Source organism: Gallus gallus, chromosome 7 (assembly GCF_016699485.2).
Source record: "Gallus gallus isolate bGalGal1 chromosome 7, bGalGal1.mat.broiler.GRCg7b, whole genome shotgun sequence".
Classification (NCBI taxonomy): Eukaryota; Metazoa; Chordata; class Aves; order Galliformes; family Phasianidae; genus Gallus; species Gallus gallus.
In genome coordinates this window covers 27,012,796-27,027,153 of record NC_052538.1, presented here as the reverse complement: position 1 = coordinate 27,027,153, position 14,358 = coordinate 27,012,796, and positions in this window count along the sequence as shown.

Below are 14,358 nucleotides of genomic sequence, written 5' to 3'. Positions count from 1 at the left end.
CACCCGCTGTTTTTTTTTTTCACCCAATCTCATGGGCAGTCATAACGCTTCCTGACACCAGGAGCAGGGGTCAGTTACTCAGTGCCTTCCTGCCTTCTAATAACTACTTTTCTGCAAAGAGCCCTAAGAATCTTGCTAAGCAGAACTCCTATTCTGCCACTTTCCCTAAATCTCTTCGCAGCGTGGCACAGAGCTATGGCTGGGGAGTTTCCAGGTGTTTTCCTTCATTAGCTGTCCTTTTGGCTTTTGCTTTTTTGCCTATTAGCAGGTCTCCTTTCCCTGCTGCCTATAAACAGAAGGTCACAAGGATGTGGAGCAGCTCCAGCTTCCTCTCATATGGCTTGCTACCAGGCAAGTGTGAAGGAGGGAAGGTATGTGGATACTGGGAGTGCAAGAGAAGTGCATGCAACTGCAACCAAAAACTAATCAGCAAGTAAAATGGAAGATTTGCCCAATCAGACACATCCTTATGCTTCCCAGCCTCCCTGGGCTGAGGCCCAGCCTCCCACCCCATTCACAACAGTCAATCACATACCCTACGCTTCACTGCTTCTCACACAGCTCAGAGCCTGGCTCAGCTCTGGACCCCAAACATAGGTCTTTGCTGCCACCACATCTTGCGTGGGGTACCCTGCACTCACCATACATTAAAAGTCAAGGATGGATTTCCATGATTCACGGTGAGGCCTCAGCAGACAGACAGGGATGATGAATGCTTATGCTATACTAGCAATTCCAGACAAGCTTTGTTCCAGTTCTGCCAACTGCAGATACAAGTGTTTTTCACCTTAGAAAAGATGCTTCAGTGGCAAAAGATTCAAGGAGGGACCTCATTACAACAAAGAGGCCCCAAATCCTCTATATAATTTGGAGTTTCCATCTAAATTGCCACTTTGTATTTTCAGTTCCAGTATCGATGGGACTAAGAGCCAGACAGAAGTACAGGTCTGGTGCTTTTGGATTTAGGAGGAGATAAAAGAAGGATCCTCATAGGAAGTCCCAGATGATACTACTTCAAAGAACGTGCAAGGCAGAATCTGAAAGTACTGTTTTCAAAACAGCACTGTTCCTAGCCATGGTGGCCATTCCTCCAAGAGGGAGCTCAGTTACATGACAAAAGATTCTGCTCTCTGCAGTAGAAGAGCTGTCCTCAGAGTACGTATTTCTGCAGCCCAGCCCATCGGACTGATAGAAGCTGGTATCAAAAATTACCTCCAGGAAAGCTGAGCTATAAATTCTTAAGGACCACACAAGATTCTGAATATCTTTGAAAATATAATGCCTCGCAGCTGCTAAAGCTGGAGTACTCCGTTCCTTCAAAGGGTAAACCTTCAGTGGTCATCTGGATCTGTTTAGAAGCACTGATATCTGCTAAAAAGGAAGCTCTGTATTGCTATGGCTGATACCATGAACCTAGCAGCTTCAACCACTGTACAAAAGTACCAACCATTTTCCTCTATTTGGTTATGCAGTGTCAGCTCTTCCCTGTGCTCTGGTGGACATCTGGAAAAGACCAAATCTGCACTAGACTATTTTAACAAACTTTATTTCACAGACATCTCTAGACAGCTCATGATCAAGAGGTGCAAAGAGCCCAAGCCAGAGGCCACGGGCCACCTGGCTACTGAGATCCAGCATCTTTGGACCAGTTCTCATTGGTCCTGGAAGAACATGGTTTTTAGCTTCCCAAAGAACCAGCATATCTACTGTATAGCACATACAGACATTTACAAAGGCCTTCATATACATTATTATCTCAGTGATTAGACAAGACATAACTTGTTTCACTGGGACTTCACTTCTTGAGTAGAGCTGTCTGGGCAGTAGTAGGGAGCTCAGGATACCAAACAAATAACCAGAAAGAGAAAGCTGGGGAACCTCTGTTATTTCAGTGCAAGCTAAAATTGGGCTAATATCAGTTTTTAACATCTAATAAATTTGCTGTAACACACAGTTTTGGCACGAGTGACTGAAGCAGTTCTGCCAGAAGTGGGGAGAAAGAATTCAGAATGTGCTGCTTTCAAAACGTGACATTTAGACCCTCTATCTGAAAATAGTATTTTTTTTGCTTCAAAGAGAGGTTTTGTTTTTTTTTAAACAAATAGATGGCTGTTAAAGACAAGCCAAGCATCCTGAAAGTGAAACAAATACAAAGTGCCTGTCCGGTTGTTGCTACTGGAAATACTCTAAAGGTGTGTCCATGCAGCACGCACCCAACAATATTCATCCTTGTACACCAAATACTTTTACTCCAGTACCAAAACCAGAACAACAAATACATATTATGTAGAAACAAATATTGGGAGTAAGGAATCTTAGTTTCATTTCCAAGGTTTCTTTGTGCTATGAAATATGACCTTTCAGATGACAATTACCCCACTAAATAATAATTAACCTATCTGCACCAGGGCAGTAGTATACTCTTACCTACAGGGAAAGCCTAAATTCATTACGGTTCTGTGATATATTTTTAGTTCTACAGCTTAATGACACACTGCTTCAGGGTGAATTTTGCTCCTGTGAGGAGTCTTGGCTAATCCTTTGCACAGAGGTGAATTCCACACCTATATTTATGAAGAGTCAAAGTTATAATGAACTATTTTGGTGCCCAAAAGGCACACATTCCCCTTCTAGCTTCTGGTTACTGCTCCCAACCAGCACTGCAGGTACTGCCTCTGAGACACAGTCACGTTTGTCTCCACTTGATTGCAGGAGTGACACCCAAAAAGCAGCCACACCTGCTCCAAGTCTCATGTTCTGCAAGTACTAAATAGTGTCTGATGGTGAGTCTCTGCAGGGCAAAGCTTTCATCTCAAAGATAAATATCATCAACTGTTATAAAACAGAATGGCACAGCATCATAAATGAATTTAAGATGCAAACATTGATACAGTAAACATGCATGGTTTTCCTAGGCAACAGAGGTAAACACTCCATTATTATCATTCATGCATTTGAAACCCATGAATTCATACTTATTTCTGTCCAATGGCATTTTAATCCTTTCATTTTAATCTCTTACTGAGGCCAGCCTTCCTGCTCTCTTTACATACATGTACATAAACAGAAACTTTGGGGTTGATTCTTCTCCAGTCAACATAAAGGATAGTTTCACACACTTTTTTCCCCCTCTAATGCAAGGGGACCAAATCATAACTGATTTTGGCAATGAAGACAAAAAATCTCTACTAAACAATTTTCCCAATGGCTATTCTTTTCTCTAAGTTACTAAAGAGGTTTTCTACTGTGACCAGCCCAACTCGCTACCCATTTAGGTTGTGAAACTGGTACTAATCTTAGGAAGTTTAGTCATGAGCAATTTCTCTTACTTGAATTAAATGCAACATTTGTTATATTTTAGTGGCTTCAGGAAGATGCACTGGGCAAAATTCAGTCTTCCACCTATTATTAATGTGCTCCAGGCTCTCACTGCTTTCTTCTGCATCAGATATTAGGCCTTGTGCTACCCACAACACCAAGTCTTTTCATTTGAGAAGTTGCAGCTAATTCAGAATTCATCAGTACACATGAGCAACTACTTCCCCCCCCCAGTGCATTTGCATGATTTCCATGTATTTATCATCCAGCTTTATTAAATCCTTCCAGATATCCTCGCAGTCTTCCATGGGTTCTTGCTTAGTTTCACCACCTCATCGTTCAATTCATCTTCTAGGTCATTATGAAGTGTATTGAAAGGTATATACACTACAAAGCACTTATTCTTAATATTGAATTGGCTTTTGCTGTAATGCACTTAGTGCTGCAAGAAACAAAACTCCAAAAGCATTAGAAAAAAAGGAAAATACTCCAACACAGCTCCCTGAAGGGAAGGAAAGCTAGCTGGCTTTTCAACCTTGCCAGGGGCACAAAGCTTCCCCCCCCCCCCCCCCCCCCCCTCAGGCTCATAACACTTTCTGTGGTTTATGGTATGCTAACAAAACAGCACACACTTAAAATAGAGCTTGATGCTTCCAAACCTTCCGGTGCGTGGGAGCTGAATTCCCCACTGCATCAGCATTGCCTGTGCTTGCTTCAGTCCTCATTGGACCTGGGAAGAGAAGCACGAGGCTGACACTGTGTGCTTACACCTCTTCCTCCCTGCTGGGAGCTCCTGCCATCTCCTGTGAGCCTGGCTGGGGAAACAAGAGAGAAGGAAGAGAGGAAGGAAGGGAACCATCACTACACTGGAACTACACCAAGAGCCCAGTGCAATTAGGCACTCCAGTGCCATTACAATTTTGCAGAAGTTAAGTGCCAAAGCCCCTGAAAACCACTTTTAAAAAATTCCCTAACGAAATGATTGTATCTGCTGCACCTTGTCAAGGCCTGGAGCTGCCTCCTTGCTATGCTGCAACTCTGTCTATAGCAGTGTGGGTGGACATTTTTAGACACTAACATCAGGCAGAGGAGCTACTGACTCAGATCTGCTATGAACTTTCAACTAACAGAAGTCAACTCCACAGTCTCCCTCTGGGAAAAAAAAAAAAAAGGTTGTCTGCAGCCTCCAAGGAATTTATGGACAAAATGGTTTCATAAACCTCCAGCTGAGGCTGCTCAACAGACATAACTCTCTGGACACCATCCCTATACACACAGGCACACATGCCTTCGGAGCCCCAGTAGAAGTTGCATAGAAATCAACAGGAAGACAGATGAAGCTCCAAGACAGTCGAATCTTCACTCATTTTGGAAGTACCCTTCAGCTACAGCAAAACTGCCATTGGCTTTCTTCCAGATTTCAGGCAGAGAACCGCAGGATTTGACTCATTTGCAGATTCTGACTCTTTAGAGCAAAACCTGTTTTTCCACCTATGTTTTAGAATCCCCATTTTCCTCACCACCTTCTTTACCACCTTAATAAAAGACAAACTATCTAAACTGAAAGAGCAGTTGGGATTTGATCAGACACCTGAGTGCCACAGCTGTCAGCAGTCATGGCAGGTTTGATGACCCTGAAGGTCTCTTCCAGTCCTGTGCTTTTCCATACCTTCTGGACACACTGACTGCAGGGTAGCACTGGTTAGGGTCAGTGTACTGAAAATGAACACAAAGGGTTGGAGGGGGTTTTTTTGCCCTAAAGATATTCTGCCATTTATTTGATTTCAAATACTACCTTGTCTTTATATTTTAAAGCCTTTGGATGATTTTAATATACAAGAGTGACTGCATGTATTCATGAACACAAGTTCCTACATATGCACTGCAGTCTCTGGCTCTTGTAACAGTTCTGCTCTGGATTTGTAAAATGACCTCAGGCTATTCACAGATCTGTGTCTCTCATTTGTCCTTCTGTAAAATGGTTATAGTGATACTTATCTGCCTCAAAAGAACAGCAAAGATCCCTTGTTCCTGTTTATAAAGTGTTCTGAGATGCTCCAAGATTGGTACAGAGAAGAGGAGAGTTAACTGGTTCATAGACTACAAACTTCCTAGTCACCTTCTGGGTTAAAAATAGCTTCAATTTTCAGTTCTTTTTGTGTTTACATGGAAATAGACAATTACTTATGACACAGTAGGAGCTGGGTTTTCTTTGCTGAAATCAGTAATTAGCATGTAAGCATTTATTAGCAACTACCACTCTTTGGAGATCTGCAAACAAACTTCAGTACAATCTTAACAAATGCTACAGCATGGACTACATGCATCTGTCATGTCTTCTTTTGGTGTATTATTGTAACACTAATTGCTTCAAGACTTTATGATGTAATTATAACAACATTATGGAGACAAAACAATGTTTCCACGGTTGTATCACCAGGATGTTGTAATAGCAAAATGAGACAAGTGAGGGCTCAGGTATGGGGGCAATTCTGGGTTGTCAAAATGAACTGAGGGGATGCTGCAGCGAATTATTGATGAGCAACCCTCAGCAAGAAAATGGAAGTGACACCAATATGATGGCATGATAGCCAAATTAAATAAAACAAAAAATCAATGATATTCTACTTAAATTATGCCAGGAATGGGAGCCATTTACACAGTTCTGATTTGGCTTTTAAAATGAGTCAGGTACAATAAATAACATTTTGACAGTTCCATCATACACTGAGCTGTGTGAGCCTGTTTGCTTTCCTCTAATCACCTTCCAAAGAGCTTATGAACTGAATTTCTTATATGGAGAGTGATTTCATGAAGGCAGCACTCTGGAGATCAACATTTCTTCATTGTCAGTGACCACCAGAAAAAAGCTCTATTCCTACTTTTTTTTTTGTCTGCAGTGTCTCATGTTTACAGTACTAGAGCCTGCACTAGGATCAGAGCCTTACCTTGCCATGTACTTTCTAAACTATACCTGCACACAAAGCCTGGTTTGGAAGAGTTTGCACCTCAAACAGCAGAACTCATTGGGAAGTTTCAGTCTCAGCATTACATTTTAAGGAAAAACTACTCATCTAAACTTCAAAGGCTCCCCATAAGAAAACTCCAAGTTTGCCTATTATTTTTTCTTTTCAGTTTTATGGTGGAAAAATTCTAATTAATTCCTTTGTAATTCTCAGGCCATTTTCTAACCATCCTCCTTCCATTTAAGATCTGGTCTCTCAGCCTGAACTGCCTCTCAAGATGTGTCACATCTCTATTCTAAGTTACCCATCACAGTGTGTTGCAGGACCCATGGTCTGTTTAGAAATCCCAGCTCATCAAGGAGAAACACCCTTCCTGCAATTCCCTGAAGTAAAGATGGTGCAGAAGTTGTAACTCAGACCAGTGTTTAGACAGATTTCTGGAGAACAGAAGCATTTCTCAAGTGATCATCCAAAGGACTGATGAAAACAGGTTGCCCAGTAATAGCACTGATTTTTTTTTTTGACCTGCAGTTAAATCCACTCAAGGAAAGCTGATGTGCATCGCTGTATATCATAGAGCACTGAGCAGAAATCTGCAGATACTTCCTGAATTAAGATGCCTTCCCCCAAACCATTTCCTACTTGTTCTGCCTCTTGCTTAAGGCTCATGTGGCTGAACAAAGGGATGCTGAGCCGTTGCCACCTCTCTCAGTCCCATCTGTGTGTGTGCAGAGGATTCAGCAGTTTCACACTGTAACCCCACAATTTCCATAGCAACACCAGGAGGGTTTGTTAGCCACAGGTAGCACACACAAAGGGTTCTAACCCCTTCTACAAGCTTTTAAAAGAGAGCACCACATAGGCTAATTATGTAGTAAAGTTCTTAATAACAGCATAATTTTTAAAGGTAGCACTTGAAAGAGGAAATCTCTTTCAGGTGTAAATTGCATGACTGCTCAGCTTGTCCAGCGGTATTCTAAGACAGATCCTTAAGCAAAACTTTCTGCTTCTTATAAAAGTATTGTTTTAATAATTGACATGAATCATTAGGAAAACTGCAACAGAAGAGACCGCATCATTCCATCCAGATAATTGCTTTTCTGTATATCTGCTACATAAAGCTGTAACACCACTGAGAGAAACAGAGCAGCCATGGTGCTATTGCTCCCTCTACTGTAAATGCTCATTATTTCTTATTTCAAGCGATACACTCCAAGTCATTACAAAAAATTCAACTAATCAGAAAAATAATCATGTTTTCAGAGTGATGTAACTGAATGACTGTGTCCCCCAGCAAGGAAGTGGAGAAAAAGGTCAAATTAAATAGTGCTTTTTTCTTTTAAATCAAGTTATCTGTAAGTGTTAATTCTAGCTGTAGAGAGAGGTGAGCATTAGATGGAGAGCTGCATCCATGTGAAAGAACAAACACATGAGCAAAGCTTTCTGCTGATCACACTCTTGCTTCCAGTGGCAAAGGGCATGAAAGAGGTGGAAAATAAGAAGCAATGGGTATGCCGTGAGAGGTATTTTGCATTCTGAACAGCCTCCCATTGCAAACATCAGCACCAAGGAACTCAGACTTAATCAGGAAGAGTAGAAAGCAAACAAGAAGGTGATTCATGAGGGGATTCACAGAGCTGAACTCTATGTGCATGGGAAAGCAGCTTGCTGAATAACACATAGTCCCCTGTACCAGAACACCTTATTTCTCAGCCCAGGAATGAACACGTGCTCCTTGCTCCTGTGCTTACATGGAAAGACTTCAAAAAACTCTGATCCTCTGGCAAAGACAACACAGAGGCTGAACATAATTTTATCCAAACCACCTAAAAATAGATTGCTATTGAACAGATGAGAGAGGAGTTGCTTCAGCACCAAAGTGCCAAAGCGCTCTCCTCAGAGGCTTTACTCATTTGCAAGTATAGATTTGTAATCTTAAAAAAAAAAACAGGAAAAAAATCTCTCTTCCATCTTTTCTGCAGTGTTACAGTGGTAGAGAAGGAGAATGCAGTTGCTCAGTTTTTACTGCAAAGTTCCTGCTGGGAGGTGATTTAGAATAGACTTCCCTCCCTTTTGGTCCCTTCTGAGCCTTGCAGACCCAGCTGGCAGCAGCTCAGGTAGGAGCACCCAAATGCATGGAGTGCAGGAGGCTCCCACATCTCCTGTTGTGTTTTAAGTGAGTAACATGAGAGTTAATCGCCCTTTTATCCTTTCTCCAAAATATTTCTTTACGGGAAGGAATGAGATAAATTTTCTACTAATCTCAATTACACAGAATAAAGTTCTTTGGCTGATTTGTTTTAACACTCTTCGCTCTTCCTTTTGGATAAGGCTCAACTTCTTGTTTTAACGTCAGCTGAAAGCAACAGAAAAACCCTCACCGGTTTCAGTGAGCTAAGGATTAGATCGCTGTGCCCTGCAGCCTTTAAGGATCTGAAATTGTGACAGTATTTTAACATACAGGTCTTTTTTCCTTTGTGCAAGAAAGCACACATCAGGCGCTTTGGCAAGTGTGTTTCAATCGTCTTATTCACACCACGCTCTGCTGCTCAAGCAAGCATATGGCTCATTGTGTTTGAAGTCCCATAAATCTGCATTAGTTTAAAATATATGAATGTGAATCATTAGCCTAAGACTTCAGAGCTAGTAAAAGAGCGCACAAGTTAAATATCCCTTCCAAGCTTTTCAGAAGGCAAATATGAAACACCATTGCTGCTTATTTGAAGTACACCACTGACCACTCTCCAAGCAACTTTTTCCAGGGGTAAACAACAGCATCAGCACTTGAATCTAATTAAAACCATTTGTCAGAAACATATTTTAAAATTCAATGAGACCTGTGCAGCCAGCCTGGAGTTCAAGCTATAATTATCCTGCCCTGGGTATAATTAGAATCAGGGGATTAATGAGTGTAGACAATTATTTTTTCCTCCACATGGGTTTTTCATTTCAGATGAAGAAGGAATTACATCATTGAAGAAGGTAAAAAAAAAAGCAAAATAAAAAGAAGAGCTGTGTGTTTCAGACCACACTGAAGTGAAAAGCATCCACAGACAATAAATAGGGTTTTTGGTGCATGAAAGACTTGGCAAAGTTTGGAAATACCTCAAAAACTGTTACTTCTAAACTATCAGAGAGATTTAGGACTCAGGTGCACTTGTTTTCTTTAGCAAGGATTATTATGTTAAATTAGCCATGAAATTTCAGATGTTTAACCACCAACTGAATTAACAACAGCCATTTAATCCAAGTAAAAGGAAAACATTAAAACACAAGAAGGAAAGAAAAAAAATCCTTCTTTTCATGCATCTTTCAATTTCAGTTATCCTTTATTTAAATGAAGGGGAAAAAAAAAGAAAGAGAGGTAATACTGAAGTGCTTTTCCATTACCTTAGTGCTCCTTGTGCATTAGACCTTTAGGAAATCCTTGCAGCTGTTCCAGCCCTTGCTCTACATTTGGTCACAGGGAGCAGAACAGCTAGAGAATACAGAACTCTTACTAAAACCACTCTCTCACACACTGTATCTTACCAAGTCACTGGACATTTCACCAATGGCAGGTTAAAGGTGGACTAACAACAGGCTGTAACACAGAGATAATGAGCAGAACCAAATAGAAAAAGCAAAGATCCTACAGCTTGACTTGCACTGCTATCACAAAACCACCCCAACAACCCCACCACCAAACACCACATGGAAGATCTGTAAAGACAAGGAGTATCTTCCACTAGTTCAGCAGGTGTAATTGGGAAAAAAAACAGACATGGTTTCAATTGCATAAGCCTTCATACCTTCAGCCCTGTGCAGTTTACCTCTATGCCAATATCTCCCTGTTTTCAATGAAGTCCCATTCTCCAAAGCCTGAGCAGCTACTGAACTATATTCCTTGAGGGCAAATGTAGAACTCCTCAAATCATTTTCCAAACTTGATGAGATATAAACAAATTTGATAATTAACAGGAGGGTAAACATTAACACCTTGCAAATGGAATGACTGAAGAATGTTTCCTTGAGAACATCTTTCCTTCCCCAGCAGGGTACAGCAAGAAAGTCCTGCCTTAGCTGCAGAACTCCCGTGTGGAAAATGGGCAAGAAAGAACTATACTGAGCCCTGATCACAAGGTGACAGCACCAAAGGGATCACTGATACCTGTAAGCAATGGGCCTATAGAGCACTTCCATGTGACTGCCAGAAGAGCCAGACAAGAGAAGAAACACTGGGTGCCAAGGTGAAGTTCCAGCACTCTCTGAAGCCTCAAGGAACTCACTAACAAAGAGTAACTTCTACCAACCCCCTCCTGAAATCTCCCAGGGAAACCCTCACTAACACTCTCCAGCTACTGCTCCTGGGCAGAAGGCAGCCAGGAGCCTTGGCTCTGTTATGCTCACCTCAGCTGGCATATGCCCATCTCTACATTTTACAAGAACTTCCTACAGCATGCAGTAACCCACCATAACGTGTGACAAGCTTCCATGTACTTTTTCCCCCTAATGCTGGTTAATCTATTTCAGACTTCTTGTACATGCATGCATCTATACAGTAGATGCCTACATTTGAGTCAAACAAATGGTTAGCAGAGCTGAGCACATAAAGGGGTCAAAAGGAGAAAATTAACAAGCTCTTCACAAGGCAAAGTTCCCTGCTGAAATGCTCACTGGTTAAAAATTGCTGGAGTAATCTCTGGTGGGATATATCACCTCTTGCACATAAAAGTCCTCCCACTTTACTGCCCATGTTTACCATTGGTATAGCATGAGGTTTTTTAGCAGTAAAAGCAATAAGGCTATTATTTCCATCTCCCTTGCAGGATGCACAATTCTCCAGTGTTCTGCACCTTAATCAGTTTCCTTTCAGGTATCTCTAAGTTTTAAGTATCTCTAAGCACGCACTGCTGACATTCCATCACACAGGGCTATGTTCAAAACTGAGTCACGCCATTAGAAGAAAGTGGAAATGCTGAAGGATCCACTTTAAAAAATTAACATTAACACTGAGTTTTTTCACGCTACCTCTGAGGCCTTCCTGCAGACCACGTGCCAGATGGTTTATTCCATCCAATTTTTAATATCTGGGGACTGAGGCAGATTTCAGTAACTCTCCACTAATACATCATCCCTTACCTACTTCCCCTGTTAGCAGACAAAGCACTGGGTGGGAGGAAGAGGGGTTAACTGGAGGTCTGCTGCCACTCACATTAACGACACTAAAACTGCAATTATTAATGCTGTTGTTCAGTCCACTGAAAGCATGCCGGGTCTCAACAGTAATTTTGATTTAGTGAACAGAGATTATTTAAAAGAAACATTTTCTCTCTTGGCACCCTCTTTTTTTTTTTTCCTGCAGAGAAACCACTGTGTCTACGCATTGTTTTTCTGGATTTCTTACTTTCATCACAGAAATTAGAGGGGGAAGCAGCACAGTTTGTTCTACCATGTCCTTGGCTCGGACCAAACATAGAATAGGTAATAGAAACCTTGACATTTGTTGAGGCAGAATGGGGGGAAAAAATAGCACAGAGGAATGTCACACAGTAAGGAATGCAGCAATACCTGCAGAAGTTATTACTGAAGTAGAAAAAGATAGTGTAAGAAAACTTGTGTGGAAGCTGATTTTGCTTATCATGTTCAGCATAAACGCCCAAGAAAATCAGGAAATTACACACTCCGCTGTAGGATCCCATGTGAAGAGCCCAAATCCCTTCACTAACTACAGAGTAAGACCGCAACAAAAACTGACAAAGAAAAACTAGTCAAAAAAATCCAGGCAAACAGTAATACCCACTGATTGCCTCCAATTCCTGCCCAATCACCTTAAGATCGTGAGCTGGCCTCTGCTACCAAGCTGAGCCCTTAAAAGCAGCATCACTTTTACCAGGGGTCACTCATGTATTTTTTCATTTGCGACTGAGTGGTTTGAAAGAAACGTGCCTAAGGACTGCATTTTAGCCAAAAAGAGGTCCAGCGGAGCAGCAAAGAACATTAAACCAAACAGCTGTGCTAATTGCTCCAACCAGCTTTCTGAAGAGCCTCAGTTGAACACAATATTGAAAAAAGTATATTCTTTTTGCACCACAGTGAAAGCACTTGCAGCACCTCTCACAGAGCAGCTGAAGCCAAAGCTATTATTGTTTTCATGCTTTCACTGTCACCACCTTGATACAAATGATAGCATGATCCTCCATTTAGCAACCACTCTTAGCTCTTCTCTGCTGTTTCCTCCACAAGTTCTGTTTTACTATCTTTTTTTTTTATTTAGTTCCCTTTAGTTTCCAATCGTGCACCATTAAAACTCCTCCATTCTACTATTCTCCCCAGATGCTAAAAATTATATTCATTCTTCTAGCACTTGGCTTCCTACCCTTTGATCCCTTTTCTGCCTTCCTAGTAAGCCATCTGACCCTCTCCTACTTTCCCCACCTCCTTTTCCCTCATTCACCTCCTACTTTCTCAGCTGCTTTCATCTTCACCTTTGTGCTCTGGGTTCCCAGTTTCTCTTCTCTTCAGCTGAGAAATGTACATCTTTTCTTAGAGCCTGATAATGCCTACAAGTCCAACACATCATCTTTAATCTTACTTTCTGATTTTAGGCATGGATTCTATTTAAATTGGGCTTTCCACTTCACAGTTTACTCACACAGCACTATCAGAGCTCGAGTTACATGGTAAAGGATTGAAGGAATTGAAAGGAATTAAAAGCCAAAACAAATACTTAAGATATTTTGCAGTGTTATTAGCTAAAACCCTGTAAAGATGTAGATGCAGATAGAGATATAGATGTATATGTAGTCATAGAAAGGTATGTACATGAATATAAACAATCACACAGCATTTCCACCTTACATTACATACTGCCCTCTGTAACTGTGCAGCCTCTTTCCATTAGCAATACTAAAAATAAACAAATCTGAAAACAGACCAAAACAGAAGGTTATCCAGCTGGCAGTTTTCGGTTGGTAGGCTGGGGACTGATAAGTCTGATAAGACTGATAAAGCTGCACAACAGGAGAAGACTTAAGGAACCCGGTGCTTGCCAATAGCCTTTGTTACACAGCCCATGCATGGGAGAGATGTGTTCAGCTCACCAGTTTAGCAGTGCAGGCTGCCCATACCACTTGGTCCAATCCCACAGGGGAACCAAAGGGAAGAAGAGGAATTTACCTCGCTCACATTTATTTTCAAATTTGAGTGGGATAGAAATAAGCAGCTGAAAGCTTTTCCTACAGCAGACTACGTTCTCACAGCTCCTGCTCCCCTCAATCTACTGGTGATAAAAGACTTACAAGACTCTCCTGTTATGCTTAAAGATGCCCCCAGCCACTAAGTTCCAGTTTTTCCCAGTTAAAACACAAGAAATCATGATTAGAACAGACAAACTGACTTCAGCAAAGCCACAGCGAGGAGAGAAGAAAATCTCTAAAGATTTCAGCAAAGAAAATATAGTTGTGTTCCCATCTTTCCTGCATCAATCTTACCCCTGTTTAACCTCCTCTCCGGAACTGCATGAAGACAGCTGCCTGTGCGAGATCACTGGCTTAGCACGTGTACTTTGCAGATGGTCTCAAGATGCTCAGTGCAGCAAGGCCTCTGCACGAGGCAGCACACAAACCCTTGTCACAAACCCCTTTCTCAGGGCACTGATTGCACTCTTGGACAGCACAAAGCTTACTCAAAGGCCTAGACATACATGAGAAGTGCTTTTGCTATCCACCAAACAACAAGCCTCTCTAAGGTAGCTGCAGCAGCACCTCCAATCCTGCTGAGAAGCCCTGGGAAGGTACTCCAGAAAATTCCAGTTGCTGGGCTGTGTCACAGCACAGCCTCAGTTGGTTTGCATGCTCCACATTCGAGTCTCAGCCACCCTGAGCTCCACCTTCACGTACTTTCTCGCTCACACTAAGTGTCTGAAGTCAAGACACTGGTCTCAGGAAGATTACGTGCTCAGCAACATTTAAAACAGCCTATTTTCTGATTGGGTGGTGCTGGCTATTTTTTGTTATTAAAATACTAATCGTGAATTTGACTGTTGTAAAACCCAGTGTCAATAGCAGCTTGGATGTACGTTACAATTACCCTT